The 20,205-nt window shown below is 42.6% G+C and overlaps 1 pseudogene; it reads right to left on the reverse strand.

Moving 5' to 3' along the window:
- Positions 1-110: 110 nt before the first annotated feature.
- On the reverse strand, positions 111-17,916 carry LOC102855739 (annotated as a pseudogene).
- Between the last annotated feature and the right edge of the window lie 2,289 nt (positions 17,917-20,205).

Below are 20,205 nucleotides of genomic sequence, written 5' to 3' on the forward strand. Positions count from 1 at the left end.
AATCATTGTCCCGATTTCCGTGGGCTGGAGAGACCGACAGACTACAAGTCCCAGGGGGCGCGGCGGGACCGCCTGGAGGGCGGGGGTTACGAAAGAGGGACCCGAGGGCGCTAAGGTGAGTGAGGGGCTGGGGGCGGGCATCGAAAAGGTGGGAGCTTGGTGGGTGGGGCCGAGGTGCTGGAGTGTACGGCCCCCTGGCGGTCGCGTGCGGCCTCCTGACCCATGGCGCCAGGTGGGACGCGGGAATCTAGGACAAAGGTCTGCGGGGACCCCGGCTGTGTTCCGGCGTCCCCAAAGGCGAGTCCCCAGCGCGTCCACCCGGTGCCTTCACAATTATACACGTCTTCGCGGGTTGAGAGAGCCCAACTGGCAAATGGAGCAGAGGGCCCTGGCGGATGCTTCCGGGGGCCGTCATTGGGGATGTAAGGACGACCCCCAGCCCGAGCAACAGGCCTACCGGCCCTTCCTCTCCCCTCGAGGCTGTTGCCCGCAGCACCAGGAAGGAAACGTGGTCCCCGCTGTCTTTCAGACAAAAAGTTGTAGCTGGTGGAGCTGTCAGACCGCCTTGCACTTAAGTGCAAAGAGTCCGTTATCTTCTTGGATGTAGGATTTACTTTTCTCAGCTTAAAAAGGAGCCTTGATGGCGTAGGGCGTTAGGTCTTGGGGCGGAACCGAGAAGGTCGGCGTTCAGAATACACCAGTTTACCTGGGTGAGAAAGATGAGACTTTCTCTTCCTGTAAAGATTTACAGCCTCAAAGTCGGCTGGCGGATGAGTCAGAATCAGCTCGAGGGTAGGGTGGGTTTGTCACTTTATCACCGCAGAATCTGCTAGGTTTGGTTGTAATGCATGTACACTGGAGGTGCTGTTAACATAATAGTTTAAGTTGTAGTTTTCTACAACTTTGGGGAACCTAGTGGCAAGTGCAGCTTCCTCTCCACACCCCGAAAAACTTTTTTGTGGGTTTCTGACCACCACCACCCCTGTCTCTTAAATTTGAAGGAAACGTGTTTTAGTTTCTTCTTTCAGCGTTAACTACAGAATTGAGAGAAGGCAGGAGTGGGCAGCCTTCTTTCTCTAATTTTCAGTCTGTGACACGTTGCAATCGCCCCAAAATGGGGTACATGCAATTGCAGGCTTTCAGAGTGGTTTCAGTTGGTAACATGCTTTTAGTAGCTTCCAGAAGAAAATGGCAGTTTGCGTTATGCAGAATGTTGCCTCTCCTGGTGGTCCTCCTTCTACCCTTATTACTAAAAGCAGAGCAAGCAGGTTTGTTGTTTTTTTCATTTTATTGGTTTGCATATAATCACTCTTATACATCATGTTTCATACAAGTACTTTGTGTTTTATACAGTCATTCATATATAGTAAGTTCCATTCATGTGCATTGTTTTATAGTTATTCATACGCATTATATATAATTACTATTACCTATGTCTTAATATCCCATTGGGTTTTTATTTTATTTTACATTAGTTCACATACATAGTTTATATACATGTTTCACACTATTCCTTCATTCACATTCTGTTTCTTAACAGTCATTGATTGTGTCTTATAAAATCAGGCAGCACTGAGCTATGCTCATCTTTACAGTCTTTGCAGACTGCAAGCAGGTGTTTTGATCTTTTGATCGGCAGTTGCCTGGAAGTATGCTGGGACCCCAGACCCGCCCTGCCTCTCAGGCTTTACTGCATTCTCATCTATTAGGTTTGGTCAGCGGGTGACTCACCTCCCCATCCCACTGTGAATCCACAGGACTAGCTCCATTTATGCTCAGTGTAGTAGCTTTAGCGCTTGACTTTTTGTCCACAGTGAAAGGGTATTCTTAGGTGAGGCCTGTGTTGTCAGTGCTTGGTCGTCTTGGTGTCTGTCTCAAGGGCTTCATGATGACTCCCTTTGCTTGCTATGGGGCAGCTGCAGCATCTGGCAAAGGTGGACTGAAGGCTGGAACAGACTTCTCTTTTGTCTTCACCAAGTTTTAAATCTGCTTGCAACAAGGTTATTAGAGAAACTGAAGATAAATAAGCATGTGACTGTGAAACATAGAGGCCCTTCTCTTCACCTACGATGCCACACCCACACTCTCCCTACACCTCATTCCCCCATCACACCCTACTTCTTCCCCTCTTGGCAGCCGCAGCCACTGTGAAAGGCTGGAGAAGGCCAGTTATGACAAGTATTTTGTGTGTTCTGACCCAGGCGGATCCTGCCAGCCACCTAAAGCCTGATGGACTGAGCCAGCATAGTTGCCTTCTGCCCACACAAATACCTTCAGACTTTACTTATTTAAAATTACACTGACCACAAAGAATCTCTCATCAGGGAAATCTATTCTTCCAAGGAAAAATCAGAGTTAGGAAAGAGCATATACAGTAGAAAGTATAAATTTTCATCATCTTTTTCATTGCCTTGCAGAATATTTTTCTTTTTTTACCCAATCATTTAGGGTTAGGGCTGCCATAAGATTTTCAAAATAGGAAGTGGCTTGCTTTTCTTTGGTCAGTTAATTATTGAGATTCTGTTTATGTGCAGTGGGTGCATAGTTTTGACAGTTGCAAACACCCGTCCAGCCAACAAGGAGCCCCAGTGGCACAGTAGTTAAAGCACATGGCAGCTAACCAGAAGATCATCTGTTCCTCTGGAGAAAGCTAGGAGAGTTGACCCCTCAAAGATTTACAGCTATAGAAATCTTTCAGGAAGTTCTACTCGGTCCTGTCTATGGCTGAGTCAGAGTCAACTCCATGCCAGCAACCGTGGTGGGTGCAGCCCACTTATCTGATGGGAAAAGTTTGTCATCCCAAAAGATTCCTGCGAGCCTTGCCACCCTCTGCCTCAGGCAGGCATTGTTGACTTCTCCCACCTTTCCCTTATCACGGAGGGGAGCTGTTGGGCACACATTGTTTCCAACATCACTGTCAGCAAACATCTGTTAGTAGAAAATAGGAGCAAGATTCTTCCTGTTTTGTAGGGACACCTGGCTGTGCTTTTTGTCCACCTCTAGGTGGCCCCTGAGTGAGTTCTAGTGCTTGCTTGGAGTGTGTGAATAAAGATACTGACATTAGTTTTCATCTCTTGGGAAAATACCAAGGAGGGAAGCTGCTTAAGTTACAACTGTCCTGTGACTTTTTCAACACCTTATGTCAAGTCCTTTCCACTTCAGCCATTCCAGTGGGTAAAAATGGTGGTGGTGGTAGCCAATCAAGTGAGTTCTGACTAATAGTGACCCTGTGTATAACAAGGCAAAACACTACGAAGTCCTGTGCCATCCTGACAATTTCTGCTTGCATTAGACCCACTGTTGCAGTCCCTGTGTCCATTCATATTGTTGAGAATTTTCTGTTGATCCACTTACTTTGCCAAGCCTGATGTCTAGGGACTAGCTTCTGAAAACACACCCACATTAAGGAGCATTCTGGCTGCATTTCTTCCAAGACAGATTTGTTTGTCCTTTTGACAGTACACAGTATATTCAGTATTCTACAACACCACACAGAACCACAGAAAGCAAGTTATCACAGTCTCAGATGTGTCTAAACCCACTGTTGCAATCACTGTCAATCCATCTCATTCAAGAATTTCTAGTCCTTTACTGATCCTCTGCTTTTCCGAGCGTGATACCCTTTTTTCAAGGACTGGCCCCTTCTGATAACATGGTCAAAGCATGTGAAATGAAATCTCATCATCCTTGCCTCTAAGGAGCACCCTGGCTGCACTCATTCATTGTCTGACTTTTGCATGCTTTTGACCATGGCTTGAGTCAGATTCACTTTAGTCTTTAAACGGACATCCTTGTTCTTTAGCATTTTCAAGAGGTCCTTGACAGCCTGTTGGCCCAAAACAGCATGAATTTGGATTTCTTGAGTGCTGCTTCCATTGGGGTGTGGGGCAGTTGTATGCTGTCAACTGTGACTCATAGTGACCCTATCTATGCATAATAGCTCTGAGCCCTTCCCTATCCTGAGCCAATCTCACTGCCTCCAGCACACCTAGCCCCATTACTCCAATTCTTGTTGTTGTTATGTGCAGTCAAGTCGCCTGTGACCCATAGCGACCCTATGTGCAGCATCTCTGAAGCCTACCCTGTCCTGACCCAGTCTCACTGATTTAGACACACAAACCCCCCTTGCCCCAGTTACTGTATCAATCCATCTCATCCAGGATCTTCTTCTCTTGAGCCTCTCCTCTACCCTTTCAAGCATAATGTCCTTCTTCAAGGACTGGTCTCTCCTGGCCACATGCCCAAAGTATGTGAGATGAAGCTTTAGAATCCTAGCCTCCAAGGAAAAACTTGGTTTAACCCTCTCCAAGACAGACCTATTTGTTTTCTTGGCAGTCCATGGTATGTTTAAGGCTCTTCTCCAGCACCACAACTCAAAGGCAACGATTCTTCTGTCATCCTTAGTCATTGTCCAGCTCTCTGATGCATAGCAAGTAATTGCAAAAACCATGGCCTGGATTAGGCACACCTTAGTCTCAACTGACATCGTTGCTTTTAAGTATTCTGGAGAGGTCCCTGACAGCAGATTTTTCCCAATGCAATACTGGATCCATATGTCTCGTCCAGGGTCTCGTTCTCCTCTGCTGTCCCTCCATCCCTCCACTCTTCCAGACATGATGTCCTTACCCAAGGACTGGTCCATCCTGGCAACAGGCTTAAGTATGAGACTCTATGTACAATAGAGCTTCCATGGGTGTAGATTATGAATCTAAGTAAAATTAACCCCTTAACCACTTTAATAATTTTCTCCCTTATGTTGTCTAGTAGTTTAGATATGACGATTTTTATTTTATGTTGTGTATAATCCCTACTGAAGGCTAGTTTTATCAGTAAATGCTTCACATCTCCCCCAATTTCAGCAAAACTATGTCAGATTTTTGGTTTTTAATGGATCTCTTCTAATCCTGATGCTACTATCTTTATATAGTCCAGTTACTTAGATTATTTCTCAGCATACAGATTGAATTGTTATTACTGTCAATTCATGTATGACTTTGGTGACCCTGTGAATAACATCTGAACCCTGCCCTATCCTGTGCCATTTTTTTAAAAAAGTATTAAATCTTTTTTATTTAAATAAGCAACTAAACTACAATTTATTTGTTTTCTATGTATGCCTAGCATTGTATTTAAAAATGTATAGTGTGAATCCAGACAGAAGACATAAATTATATGCGTAATTGAAACTGTTTAAACTATATGTGTAACACAAAGACATGTTTGTTAGTTATCGAAAGATTTTTTTCATTTTCATTCATTCATTGTTGCACTTTTTTTTTTACCTCTCCTCCCCCCAGTTCATTCCTCTCTTTGGAAAGCAAAAGATAATCTTCTTCATTGGTATACAATCCCCCAACCCCATCCCTGCTCCCTCCCCGCCCCAAATGCACTCCACTATGCAACCTTAATTCTGGATTCCTGTGATAATCATAATATACTATCACATATCACTTTTAAACTGTTCTCTCCCTCATCTGTTCAATTCAGTATACATAATCTTTCCAGTTTTTCTCAGTCTTACCCAACCCTGATGTCAGTCACTTTCTACAACAATGGCACCATGCAGTATTTCTCCTTTTATGACTAAGATATTTTACTCAGCATAATGTTCTCCAGGGTCACCCATGTTGAATAATAGTGCATGAGTTCCTTGTTTTTCAATGCAGCATAGTATTCCATTGTGTGAATAAACCACAGCTTCTCTATCCATTCATTTGTTGATGGGCACTTAGGTTGTTTCCAACTCCTAGCTATTGTGAACAAAGCTGCGATGAACATGGGTATGCATATATCTGCTTGGATGCCAGTTATGGTCCTTTTAGGCTATAGTCCCAGTAGTGGAATTGCTGGGTGAAATGGTAACTCTATTTGCAACTTTTTGAGAAAGCGCCACACCACTTTCCACAATGGTTGCACCATTTTATACTCCCACCAACAGTGAATAAGGGTTCCAGTCTCTCCACAACCTTGCCAGCATTTGATATTTGCTGTTCTGTTACATTTTGCTAGTCTTACTGGGGTGAGATGATATTTCATAGTTGTTTATCCTGTGCCATTTTTATCATCCCTGACACACTTGAACCCATTGCTGCAGTCGCTGTGTCAGTCCACCTTGTTGAAGTTCTTCCTCTCTTTCACTAACCCTCCCTCCACCTCTCTAAGCATAATGTCCCTTTCCAAGAAATAGTCCCTTCTAACAACATGCCCAGAGCAGGGGAACACTGCATGGTTTAAAAGTGATAAGGGACTGCATCAGAGTTGTATTCTCTTTCCATACCTATTTAATCTGTATGGGAGCTGGACTCTATGAAGAGAAGTGTGGCATCAGGATTGTTGGGAGACTCATCAATAACCTGTGTTATGTAGATGACACACCTTGCTTACTAAAAGTGAGGAGGACTTGAAGCACTTATTTCAGAATATCAAAAAATGCAGCCTTCAGTATAATTTGCATCTCAATGTCAAAAAAACAAAGATTCTTACCACTGGACCAATAGGCAGCATCATGATGGATGAAGAAGAGATTGAAACTGTCAACAGCTTCATCTTGCTTGGATCCACTATTAACATCCTTGGTACAAGCAGTCAGGAAATAAAGGAGATAGATGCTTTGCACTGAGGAAATCTTCATTTAGGGACCTCTTTAAATTATTGAGTAATGATGTCAGTTTGAGGACTAAGGTGCATCTGATTCAGACTGTGGTCTTTCTGATCACTTGCTCTGCATCTGATTGCTGGACGATGAATAAGGATGACAGAAGAACTGATGCCTTTGAGCTTTGGTGTTGGCGAAGAGAAATGAACATCCCATGGTTGGACAAAAAAATAAACATATGCTTTGGACAGGGTACAACTAGAGTGTTCTTTCGAGGCAAGAATGATGAAATTTCATCTCCTTGGAGTAGGACATGATATTGGGAAAAGTGGAGGGTCAGCGAAGGAGAGGAAGACTCTCAGCCTGGTAGATTGACATGGTGACTGCTGCAATGGGCTATTGTGTGTCAGGATGTGCGAGCATAGAATAGGGTTCAGATCTTTAGTTCACAGGGTCACCATGAGTCATACTCAACTTGACAGCACCTAGACAACAACATGCACAAAGTAAGTGAGGCAAAACTTTGCTATCCTTGCCTCCAAGGAACACTCTGGCTGCACCTTCTAAAAAAATATATCTGTTTGTACTTTTGGTATATTAAATAGGTACTGAGAAAGGATACAACATAATTGTAAACTATGCAGTGTTCCTTGTTCAATTCAAAAGACTGCTTCCTAGTCTACATACAGATTCCACATGAGCATAATTATATGTTTGGAATTCCTGTACTTTACAATGTCACTCATATTTTTTTGTGTGATCCACATAGTTGAAGAAATGTGTTACTTTTTTTAATGCTGTGGCTTTTATTTATTTATTGTTGTTATACCAGCTAGAACCTATAAGACACTATTGAGTAGAAGAGCTAAGAGTAGATATTCTTGACTTCTTCTCACTCTCATTGGGGATTATGCTATATTTCACTGTTAAACTTGATACTGGTTTTGGGATTTGTGTTCTAGTTTTATCAAGTTGAAGGTGTTTTCTTTTATTCTTAGGTTTGTTTTTGTTTTTAAATCACCAATGAGGTTTGCTTTTACTTTTGATTCATGAATGAGCCTTAAATTTCTTCAAATACATTATCTGTGAGAATGTTCATAAGTCTTTCTCCCTTTAATCTATTACAGCAGTGGACTGAAGTGATTGATTTGTGTATGTTAAATCAGCCTTGGTATAAATCCATTTGGTTATTTCACCTTTCTCATATATTACTGCATTCCGTTTGGCTTGGTTTTCTTCAACTCCCGTGATGTTGTACATTGCATTGTGCTGCTGCTGAAAGATTAAACCCACCAACTGCTCCGTGGGAGACAGAGGAGCATTCTCCAGGAAGGATGTCCAGGCTCAGACAGCTAATGACGGAGGGTTGCTAGAGTTACAATCAACTCGGTGGCAGTAGGTTTCGGTGGGTGATTTCCTTATGGGTTTTGTTATCATGTTCATGAGGGATGTTAGTATTTTCTAGGATCTGTACCTTCTTTCCTTGTCCTTCTAGTCAAGTTTATACCATCAAATCATTTGCTCCCCGTTACTGACCTTATAAAATAATTTGACACGTGTTCCCATTTCCTCTATTTTGTGAAAGACTTTGTGTAATACTGCTGCTCCTTCTTTAAATGTTTCGTCTCTCCATCAATGATGCAGTTTGGACTTTTTTGCTTTGCAGGCACTTGTGAACTGGGAATTCAAGTTCTTTAATGGATATAGTTAATTCACATTTTTTGCAACACTTGACGTCACTTTTTTTTGGCATCACTTTTGGTAATTTTTGTCTTTAAATAAATTTGCCTGTTTTTCCTGGTCAGTGAATTTATTGCCAGAAAATTGTTTCTAATATGAGCTGCTTTTTCTTTCATGATTGTAGGATTTATAATGCAATGCTCTCCCATCTTTCATTTCTGGTATTGGTAATTTATGTTGGTATTTTATTCCCTTGATTACTCTTGCCAAAAGTTTGCTTTTATTGTCTTAGTTTTGGGTGGTGTTTGGGTTCCACCCCCTCCAAAGCCAGCTTTTGACTGGCCTTTCTCTAATCCATTTCACTCATGTCTACTCTCTCATCTGCTGAACTTGGATTTAATTTCTCATCTTTTTCTGTCTCCTTGGGATAGAAGCATAAATTGTTGGTTTTACATTTTTTTCTTTTCTGATACAGGCATTTAAAGCTATGCATTTCCTTCTGAGCATTACATTAGCTTCTTCCATCAAGTTTGTTGTTGTTATTGTTGTGTAGTACTGTAGAGTTGGAACTGACCCATAGTTGACTCTCTGGCAGGTTTTCAGAGGCAGTTAATTGCACTGGAGGAGACTGCCCATCCTTCTCCTGCGGAGCAAATTGTGGCCTTGAATCACGTGCCTTTGGGATTGCAGCGCAGCTTCCTGCCTCTAGGCCACCATTTTCTCTTTTACCCATTAGTATATTTAAGTTCTAAATCCTTGGAGATGTTCTAAACATTTTATTATTATTGAGTGTCAATGTAATACCTTTGTAGTGAGACAATATTCTTGGTATCACTTTGAGACTTTGGAATTTACTGAGACTTGTTTTATGGCCCGGCATACCATCTACCATAGTGACTAATCTATTTGCACTTAAAAAGAATGTGTGTTCTGCTTTTATTGGATGAAATGTTTTCTGAATATCAGTTCGGTTGAGCTGGCTTATAATTTTGCCTGAGTCGTATATAGCCTTCCTGATTTTTTTAAAGATAAAACGTTATTGGAAGTGAAATATTAAACCATGTGGGCATATCTTTTTCTTTTTTGTTCTATCTACTTTTCTTTCTTGTACTTTTGGAAGTTCTTAGTACGTAGGAAGATCTAATGGCTGATTTACCACTCAAAGGCAGACAGTTTGAATCCACCAGTTGCTCTTAGAAAGATGAACAGTCTCCTCTCATGCACTTTACAGGCTCTGCGAATCCACTGGAGGATCAACTATCAATCCCAACATCAACAACTTGAACTGCATACATACTTACAGCTGATTTACTTTCTTGATGAATTGACTCCTTATCATTGTGGAAATGTCTGCCTTTTATTTATGTTAACGCACTTTAAGTTCACTCTGATTAATATAAGTATGTTATTGTTGTTGTTGTTATGTGCTGTCCAGTCAATTCCAGGTGTCATAGTGCCTCTGGTACAACAGCTCTGAACCCTGCTCTAGCTTGAGACAATGTCACTTTCTCTGATAGACCTACCCCTGTTACCACAGTCACTGAGTCAGTCCATCTCATCCAGGGCTTTCCTCTCTTGTGCTGCCCCTCCACCCTTCCATGCGTGATGTCCTTCTCCAAGCACTGGTCTCTCCTTGCAACATGCCCAAAGTATGTGAGATGAGCTTCCAAATCTTTGCCTCTATGGAGCAACCTGGTTTCACCCTCTCTTAAGACAGACCAGTATAGCTACTCAAAATTTCTTATGCTCAACTAGATAAACTTTTTTATTCTATCCTGCACTTTCAGTATCTCTGCGTCAATTATGTTTAAAGTTTCTTGTGAAGAGGCGCGCTCTGGTGGCCTAGTGGCAAGAAGGTGTACTGCAATCCCAGAGGTGCACGGTTCAAATCCACCAGATGCTCTGCTGGAGGAGGAACACTCTCCTCCTGTACCAGCCAGATATGATTTGACGGTACACACACACACACACACACACACACACACACACACACACAAATAAAAAAATTTTAGGAAAAAAAAGCAGTTTCTTGTGAAGAGCATAAAATTGTGTCTTCCTGTTTTAGACCATTTGAGAATCTCTTCTTTTAATTGATACATTGACTGCAGCAGTGAGCTTGACCGAGGATGTCAGAGATTATGGGATGTCACAGGATAGGGCAGGGTTCATAGGGTTGTTATGGGTCGTACTTGATGACACCTAACAATAACAATATTGCTCATAAAACATCTTCGTCTAGGTATAGGGGTTCACATGAGCACAAACAAGTATTTTGGGGTTCCCATTCTTCTCAATGTTAGCCATAATTTATTATGATCCACCCAAATGCCTTTGCATAGTTGATAAAGGACAGATACACATTCTTTTGGACTAAGATGTGCTTGATTCAGAGACCAGGGTCTTTTTAGTCACTTGCAGTGCTGCCGAGCACTGGATAATGAATAAGGATGGAAGAAGAAAAATTATGCTTTTGAGCTGTAGTGTTGGAGAAGAGTACTGAACATGGACTGCCAATAGAACAAACAAATACATCTTTATTATTATTGCTAAATTTGGGCAATAGACATCCAATTACTATATCCTGCTCTTGGTGCAATCGGGTCTTTTTCTTTTATAAATGCTGTAAAATTCTATAGTGCTATAGTACTAGTTTTGTAGTTAAGAACTTATAAATAGCACTTAAAGGTACATTTCATTAGGTTTTTTAAAAAATTTTAAATGCCTTGTTAAACTGAGAATTTCTGTAGAATTGTCCTATGCTTGACCAGACATGCTGAATGCATTAGGTGAACCTTGTAAAACAGGCGGTGTTTACTACCTTCAAGTGTTAAAACCCTCTGAAAACAGTTGGGTGTGGTGAGTAAATATAAGCTCTGGAACCAGCGGGTCTAGTCCAAGTCCTTGCCTTGCTGCATACAAACTGTGCAATTTGTTGGGAGAGTAAACTAAACCAATATATGTAATTCACATATTAGTTCTTGGTACATGTTAAGTGCTACTTAGTAGTCACTTTATGATCCTTCACAAATAAACGTGATTCTAGATGACCAATTCTACATTTATATTCATGTTGTATAATCAGCTTCACAGCTAGAAAATTACATTTTGTGAAAGAATAGACACTCCCCCCCATAGGATTATTTAATAATTTTTAATTCTTTGGGAAATTCTTTCAAGATGAAAGAAACAACTCACATTATGGTAAGGTAAAACTTATTGTCTTATATTTTCCTTTTTTTGCTATTAGAATCCCATCCAAAACCAAGAATGTTTTAGTTTGCTTTCACAGTTTGCTTCCCAAAAGCAGCCCAGAGACCAATACAATCTGTCTATATTAATTTTATGATCTCTGCCTGGTAAAGATAAGAGTTTATGTAGGCATTGTACACCAATGTTCATAGCAGTGTTATTCACCATCGTAAGAACATGAAAACGGCCAAATGTCCAACCACAATCGAATGGATAGAGAAATTATGGTACATGCACATTATGGAATACTATGTGGCACACAGAAGCAATGATTTTGTAAATCACTATCTAATTTGGGAGGGACTAGAGAGCATTATGCTAAGTGAACTAACTCAGTTCCATAAGGACAAATGCTGTATAAGACCATTACTGTAGAAATAGACAACTAGTAAAATGGGTATGAGGATCTAAGGGGTGGAGAGTGGGAGCAAAGGGGTGAGGATGGGTGGGGGCCATAATTGTAGAGGCACACAATTTAATAGGTGAAGGGAGGGGTGGGTTAAGGAAATGGGAAAGATCTGGTGTGAAAAACAATGTATATGGAATTTGTAAGGAAACCAGAATAAAAAAGGTTTTTTGGTATACTAATGAAGGAATTTTTTTTTCTCTTCGGAGGGGGAAGCGAGCTGGTGGGGAGGGGTGGGCAGGGAGAAAAGTGTGGCAATGAATGAATGGAAATCCAAAACCTCTGTAAATGTCTATTAAAATTAATAATGATAATAATAATAAAAATTTTAAAAAAAGGAGTTTACATAGGCATATCCATTCTCTCCAAGTGCAGTGTTGCCAAAGACAGGTTACTGATCAGAGTACAGCACTTGGGAAATCCATTCCATCATTTGGAAACTAAACTTGCATTTGGTTCTGGATAAAAGGAGCTGTACAGTAGAAAGTTCCACTTTTAATAGGAAAGAACAGCTTTTCATGAGTAACCTTCCCAGACACAATAATTCTAAATTCTGGATAAGCTCCAAAAAAACAAAACCAAAAAACAAACCACTACCCCAAGGGCTCCAAAGACTGATCAAAACCAGATCTTTTCAAGGATAGTTAATACTGGAGGAAGCAACTAGCAGAAAAATTAGTTTCCTGTTTTTTTTCACCTTTGCCCTCACAGTAGCTCCAACTACTATACCTCTGGCATGTAGTGATTAGAGCACTGACAGGACACTCTCCACCTTGTTAGAGGAACCAGGAAAAAGAGCCCAGGCCGCCATGGCTGCTGGAGAGGAGGGAAGAAGAGATCCAAGGAAGAGGAATCCTGTGTATGTGAAAGCAGTCTCAATTGCAACCAGGGTCACCACTCCTCATGTGCATGGCGGAACTTACAGTCTGTGACTCTAGTAGAATTCATTTCCAACTGAATCAAAAATGTTAACTCGCTTCAGAGGAATGCCACAGAATCAGTCTCCACAACAAAATGCAAACTGTTCAGTATTGTTGTTATGTACTGTCAAGTTGAAACTGACTCGCAGCTGACCCTCCAGTGAATTCACACAGGCAATAAATATATCACACAGGAGGCGATGACCAATCTTGCCCCTGCAGTGGGGGATTTGAACTGCGTGCCTTTGGCTTGGCAGAACTCCTCACCACTAGACCACCAGAGCTCAGTGTATCTCCCAGATTATTCAGTGTATGAAGAACCAGGATAATATGACACATTCTCAAAGGAAAAAGACAATAGATAATGATCGTGAGGTACCTAAGGTGGTTAGAATGATCAAATGAACACTTTGAAGCAGGTATGATAATTGTTCCCAGTGAAGCAAAGGCAAATATATCCATGATGAGCAAAAATACAGGCAGTCTCAGTAGAGAGCGAGAAAGTATGAAAAATATTCAAATGGAAAGTTTAGTACTGAAATTTTAAATGTGAGATGAAAATTTCCACTGACTAATGTTGCTGTTGTTGTCAGGAGCCATTGACTCAAAACTGTCCAGCTTTTTCAGAAACTGTAAACCTCCCATTGAGCAGCTGGTAGATTTGAACCACATGCCTTAGGGCTAGCAGCACAACTAACTTACCACTCAGCCACCAGACTGAGAATAATAGGACAGAGGAAGTAACATCTTTGAAGGAAGATCAGTAGAGAGCATTCAGTCTAAAGAAATGGGGAACTCATGATTAAAACCAAAGTGAAAGTCTGAACAGAGCCTTAGGGGAACGTCTTGAAAAATACCAAAATGTCTAACATGAGTAATTAAAGTCCCAGGAGGAGGGGAAATACAGTGCAGCACAGGAAATACTTGGAAGAAGAAAAAAACAAAAAATTACTAAAGACTTTCCAGATTTGATGAGAAAATATATATTTAAGGTTGAATGAACTCCCAACAGGATACACATGAATGAAACCATATGTGTTGTGTTTGTTAGGGGGGTGTGTGTGTGTGTACCATCAAATTAGATCTGACTGGTACTGGAGGAGATTGTTCCTCCAGCAGAGGATCTGGTGGATTTGAACCACACACCTCTGGGATTGCAGTGCAGCTTCCTGCCACTAGGCCACCAAAGCTCCCTTGTTAGGTGCTTTTGAATGGACACCATGCGCAACTCTGACCTCATGCATAACAGATCAAAACCTTACCTAGTTCTGTGCCACCTTCCTAATCTCTGCTGTGATTAAGTCCATTATTAGAGTCACTGTGTCAGTCCATGTTGTTGAAGGTTTTCATCTCCTTTCCCACCCCTCTCCTTTTTAAGAATGATGTTCTTCTCCAAGGATTGGTCCCATCTGATAACATGCCCAGAGTATTTTGAGAGGAAGTCTCACCATCCTTGCCTTTAAGTGTCACCCTGGCTACACTTCTGAGACAAATTGGTTCTTTTGGCAATCCAGAGAATATTCAGTACTCCACACCAGTACCACTATTCAAAGGCATCAGTTTTTCTTCAGCTTTATTCATTGTCCATCTTTTATATGTATAGGAAGCAATTGAAAATACCATGGCTTGAGTCAGACACACCTTAGTCTTCAAACTGACATCCTTGCTCTTTAGTACTTTTAAAGAGGTTCTTGGCAGCAGATGTTCCTAGAGCAGGCAGATCTTTTGATTTCTTGACTGCTGTTACCGCAGCAGGTGTTGATTATGTATCCAAATAAAATTAAATCCTTAACAACTTAAATAATTTTTCTATTTTTATGAGATATTGGTACAGGGGTAAGGATTTCTATTTTCTTGATGTTGAAGTATAATCTGTACTGAAAGTTACGGTCTTTGATCTTTATCAGAAAGTGCATTTTAACGCAGATTGTTGATGAGTCTTCCTTCAATCCTGATGCCACATTCTTCCTCATATAGTCCAGCTTCTTGGATTATTTGCTCAGCGTGCAAAATTAAATAGGTACAGGAAAAGGATGGAACCCTGATACACACCTTTCCAACATTTTTTTTCCTTCAGAAGATTCTTTTATTAAAACTGGGTGGCATGAAAAAGGGGAAAACAGTACAAGAAAAATTTTGGTCCATGAGAAAAACCAACAACTCATCATCATTCAGTTAGTAAAAACAGTTCTCTTCAACAGGGGCACTGCAGGGCACTGAGCTTTCTTCTCACGGTGCCAGCCAGGGACAGATTATCCAATGCCACTGCAGGGAGAACCTTTCAAGGTATGGGTATGGCAGGAAGGGGGAAATGGGGAGAAAGTGCTGTCCCCAGAGTGAGACAGGCAAGGATAAGGAACATGCTCACAGGAGCCTGAGGAGGGATGAGAAAGCAAGGCTGTCAGTTTTCTGGGTTCAGAGCCCATGCTGAACAGAATTCTCCCCTCTGTGTCCAGCTGTCTCTCACTCTGCTGTGTTGAGTCTGCGAGCCTGGGAATATGCTAACTTGGTAATACAACCTGGAAGAATCTGAGGCTCTCCTGGAAACATGCAAAACCATCTTAACTCCAAGGGGCCACGATCACAAGGTCTTGCTGCTACCTGAGGGGCTTGAAGCTTTGAGGGCAGGGTCTAGGGAGTCATGATCCTGTGAGACAGGCCTAAGGGAGAGTCACAAACCCAACTCAGAGCTGTTTTTTCAGCCCTAGGTGCTTTCACTCCTCAGTACCATGGAAGTCACCCATGGGTGTCAACTGGAAAGAAAAGGGACAGGAAGACAGGGATGGCCCAGGGCTTTTACCCATTTGCTTTTAGGCCCGTTTCTCCTATAAGGGATGGGTGCAGGGGTTGGACAGGATGGAGTGAATGAATGAGTCTCACCTCCAGGCAATAGCAGGAACAACCTCTGCTCACAATGACAGTACCGTAGATACCGGGGGTTCTGACAAGGAAAGGCAAAATTAATCCAACCAAATGCCCAGGTTAGGGAAAATCCTAAAAAGGGCAGCCTAGAGGGAAGATGATGGGGAGGGCCAACGGTTAAGGAGCAAACTCCAGTACTGATGTGGGCGCCCTACTAGGGAATAAAAGAATCGCTAAGATAGCAGGCCACTTCACAGGGCTAGGACTGGCCTGGGGCTCTGGAGCCCACGAATCAGTATTCCTTCACTGCTGAAGAGCAGGAAGTTCAGAGCATGCCCTGAACCCATGGAGGAAAGGACGGGAGTTGGATTCCGTTATCGGAAGAGCCTAGATCAGCTAGCTTATAGAGTTTTCCCAGACCTGGGTCTTGGAGAACAGGCTAAAGCTCCCAGTTCCTGGGTCTCTCAAGGGCAGGATCAGTGTAGTTGGACCACTTGGCCTTAGGTCCAGTCCATTCAGGGCACTGATTACCACTACAGGTTCTCTCTGTAACACCATCGAGAGGTTATTTGTAGACCGGGGAAGGATAGAGGCACATGGGAACTCTGTGGGACAAAGGGAAGCTGGGGAATAGGAAGGGATGGGGTGAAAGAAGAGGGTAACAAGGTGTTTTGTAAGACAGAAAAGTGAGACCCTCTTCATTCTGGTCTTGTCCTTGCACCAGCAGCATTCCCTGAGAGGCCCCAAAGACCAAGGCAGGTGGTATGGGACAGGCAGCACAGGGACCAAGTAAATGCTCGGTGCAACAAAATCAGGGCTGTGGATGAGGCCCTTTGTATTTTGGATTCCCAGAGCTTGTTCTGGTTCTTGTCGCCTCTGCTGTACCTGAGAGTAGACGTATCGGCACACGGCTTCCTGAGCCCAAGGCTGAAAGTAGAACTTAGCTTGGCATTCTTCCTCTGAGGTACCCACCACATCAGTTATAGTCTCAAGATCCCAGCATTGGGACTGGAGCCAGTCATTGATGAAACCCTGAGGGTCTCTGGCAAAGCTCAGCATGAACTCCTGCCGGGTCTTCACCTGATTGGTAGTTTCTGTTGTCTCATGAATCTAGTCCAGAGTAGCAATCTCCTGCTGGATGGCAGTAGACAGCAGAAAAGAATTCATCTGAGTCTTCAAGGTATCATCCCCTTCCACATCCATGTTATAACAAGCTGTCTTTTTGTAATCATTAGGGTCAGATGACATGATTAATGATAATGGGTTCTGGTTGCATAAGCAAGGCATGAAGCCTTTGAGGAACCTCTGAAAATTTCATACGTTGAGACTCAAAGATCTGCTGGAGGTACTTGTCACAAATTACAAACTCTAGCTCATGAGGATCCAGGAGTTCATGTGTCCACAGTGCTAGGATGATCTCTGCATGAGTCTGCGTGGAGATGCCCAGGAACAGAGCTAGGCGAGGGTCTGATTTAAACCGGGGAGACTGGTAATCCAGCATCAGTAGGACAGTACACTGTGTGTACATTCACATCTCCGGGCCGCTTCACCTGGAAGCCATCCATCTCCTGGGTAGTGGTGGTCCTGTGCCAGTCCTCCAGAAGCCGTCCTTTTACCCGAAGCTCCCAGGAAGCCACCATTCGTACACCACCTTCAGCATCTGAGTTGGCCGATTGAAAGCGTTAGAAATGAAAATTCACAGCTTCCGTTTTTGCTTGATGGGATATTTCAAGTCCTGGATATCTAGCCATTTCCTCATGATAGTTTGGTGCATCTTCCTTTACAAAGCCAAGAGATCCAAGTACCAGTTCATGAATCCTTTGAGGTAGACTTTTGTCAGCCATCTTCTTTTTCTTTGCATTGTGGTTTCAATTTTGGACTGCCTGTTGCTGAAGCTGCTAGATCTGCTGAGGTGCAGGTCTCTTGTGGGACTGATCCATCCCTGACTGGGCCAGACCAGTTAGAACTGAAGGTTTCCCCCCATAGCCAGGGGGACCCATGGAAGGTTCTTGAGGTGTCATTTGGCTGCCTGGCAGCATACCTGGTCTCGGATAGGCCGCTCTGGGCATTGGGGAGCAGTACAGCCCTTGACCTGGTGCTGGGCCCATTCGCACCAGTGGCCCTGGAGTCCCGCCCAGGCCCAGTGCAGCCACTGCACCAGCCCCTCCCGTGGCTCTGGTGCCACTGCTCGAAGCCACAGACTGGAAACCCTACCTGGGCCACCATCTTCCCCGGAGCCACTGCTGCCACATTTCCAATTTTAAATCACGCCCCTTTTGTTCTGTTGAATTGATCAGTTTTTAGTCTATGTTACAGGTTCTGCATGAGCACAATTAAGTGCCCTAGAATTCTCATTCTTCTCAGTGTTAGACATAAGCTACTATTATCTACACAGTCAAATGCCTTTGTATACTCAATAATCCACAAGTAACCATCTTCCTGGTATTCTCTGCTTTCAGCCAAGATCTTTCTGACATCAGCAATGGTATCCCTCATTCCATGTAATGAAATTATAGATCTAAATTGGACCATGGTAATAACTACATTAAATGTTAGTTAATTAACCCTTCTAGTTAAAGACTGGATAAATAGACCATTCTTTTTGCTGTCTTTTTGCCATTTGTCAGGATGATGTTTATTGGGTCAGTTATGAGTAATTTTGTTTTCATTTTCCTTGGATCCACAGTCAACGCCCATGAAAGTTTATTCTCAAATCTCATTGCCGTCAAGCAATGACCTTCTACTGGGTTTTCAAAGGCTGTAAATCACATGGGCAGCGATTGCCCATCTTTCCCCCTCAGAAATGCCAGTGGATTTGAACCACCAGAGAGCTTCAGCATCTGAGTTAGCCGTGCCGCTCCCTATGGGCTTTGACACCAGAACTCTGAAATACCATCTACCTGTGAAAGCAGTGGTCAGAAAAAATCAAGACACATTGCGTTGGGTAAACCAGCTGTCACAGAGCTCCTTAAAAGTGCTAACAAACAAGATGTCTTGTTTTTAAGACAATAATTTTATTTTACTGGGGTAGGAAACTTTCTGACCAGGGAGGAGGTTGTGCAAGAAACAGTCCTGCAAGGACCTGGCAGTGGCCAACCAATCACAAGATGTCATTTTAAAAAGTAAAGGGTGCCTGTTGCAAGCCACAATAATTTCAGTTGCTTCTTAGGTATATGAAAGTTGAACACTGAATAAAGAAGACAAGAGAAGAAATGATGCCTTTGAATTGTGGTATTGGTAAATAGTACTGGCCATCCCGAGAATTACCAAAAGAACAAACAAATCTATTAGAAGAACTGAAGCCAGGGTACTGCTTAGAGGCAAGGATGATGAGACTTGGTGTCACATGTTTGGGGCATGTTTTCTTTGGAGACAAGCTTCATGTCTAGAAAAGTAGGTCAGTGGAAGAGAGTAAGACACCAAGGAGATGAATTAACACGGTGACTTCAACAGCGGCTTGAGAGCAGCAGGAAGTGTGAGGATGGCACAGGATCGGACATTGTTTCATTCTCTTGTGCGTAGGGTTACTAGGGGTCAGAACCAACACAACGGCACCTAACAATACGGTGTCTAGAGTGGCACTGTGGTTGAGAAAGGTGACAGCTAACCCAGAAGTTGGCAGTTCAAATCTAACAGTCACTCTGCAAGAGAAAGAGAACACAGACCGCATCCGTAAAGATTCACAACCTTAAAAACCCCACAAGGCGATTGTTCTGTCCTGCAGAGATAATAATCGCATCAGGTTGAAATCAGCTTGATGGCAGTGGGTCTGAAAAGTTGGCAGTTTGAACTCAGCTGCTGCTCCATGGAAGAAAGATCAGGCTACCTGGTTCTGTGACGATTTATAGCCTTGGAAACTACAGACAGTTCTACTCTGTGCTAGAGAGTTGCTATGAATTGAAACCAAGTTGACATCAGTGGGATAAGTATATGCTGCCTGGATGCTCTGACGGTACAGTATGTAAAACATTTAGAGTTCAGTGAAAGACTGGTGATTCAAACCTACCAGCTGTACTGTGAGAAGAAAAGATATGTGTGTGGCAGTCTGCTTTTGTGTGCCATCAGAATGCGAGGAAGACTCATCTGCCTTATGCAGATGACGCAGTCCTGTCTGCAGAAAGTGAAGAACACTTCAAGTGCTTACTGCAGAAGATCAAAGACTAGTCTTCAGTATTATTACATCTTAGTCACTGCATCAAAAGGAATTGGCAGACACAGAAGAAGTTAATGAAACAACATATAAGCAAGAGCCTATGGTGATGAAGGAAGAAGTTCAGGTTGCTTTGAAGGAAATAGCAAAAAAGAAGGTCCCAGGAATAGATGGTATACCAATAGACATAGTTAAGCTAACAGATGCTGCCCTGGACGCGCTCACCAGGTTGTACCAAGAAATCTGGGGAACAAACCACTTGGCCAACTGACTGAAAGAGATCTATATTTGTTCCCATCCCAAAGAAGGGTGACCCAACAGAGTGTGGAAACTATAGAACAAT

The sequence above is a fragment of the Elephantulus edwardii genome, unplaced genomic scaffold, assembly GCF_000299155.1.
Source record: "Elephantulus edwardii isolate Elephantulus edwardi_28Jun2011 unplaced genomic scaffold, EleEdw1.0 scaffold00045, whole genome shotgun sequence".
NCBI classification, from domain to species: Eukaryota; Metazoa; Chordata; class Mammalia; order Macroscelidea; family Macroscelididae; genus Elephantulus; species Elephantulus edwardii.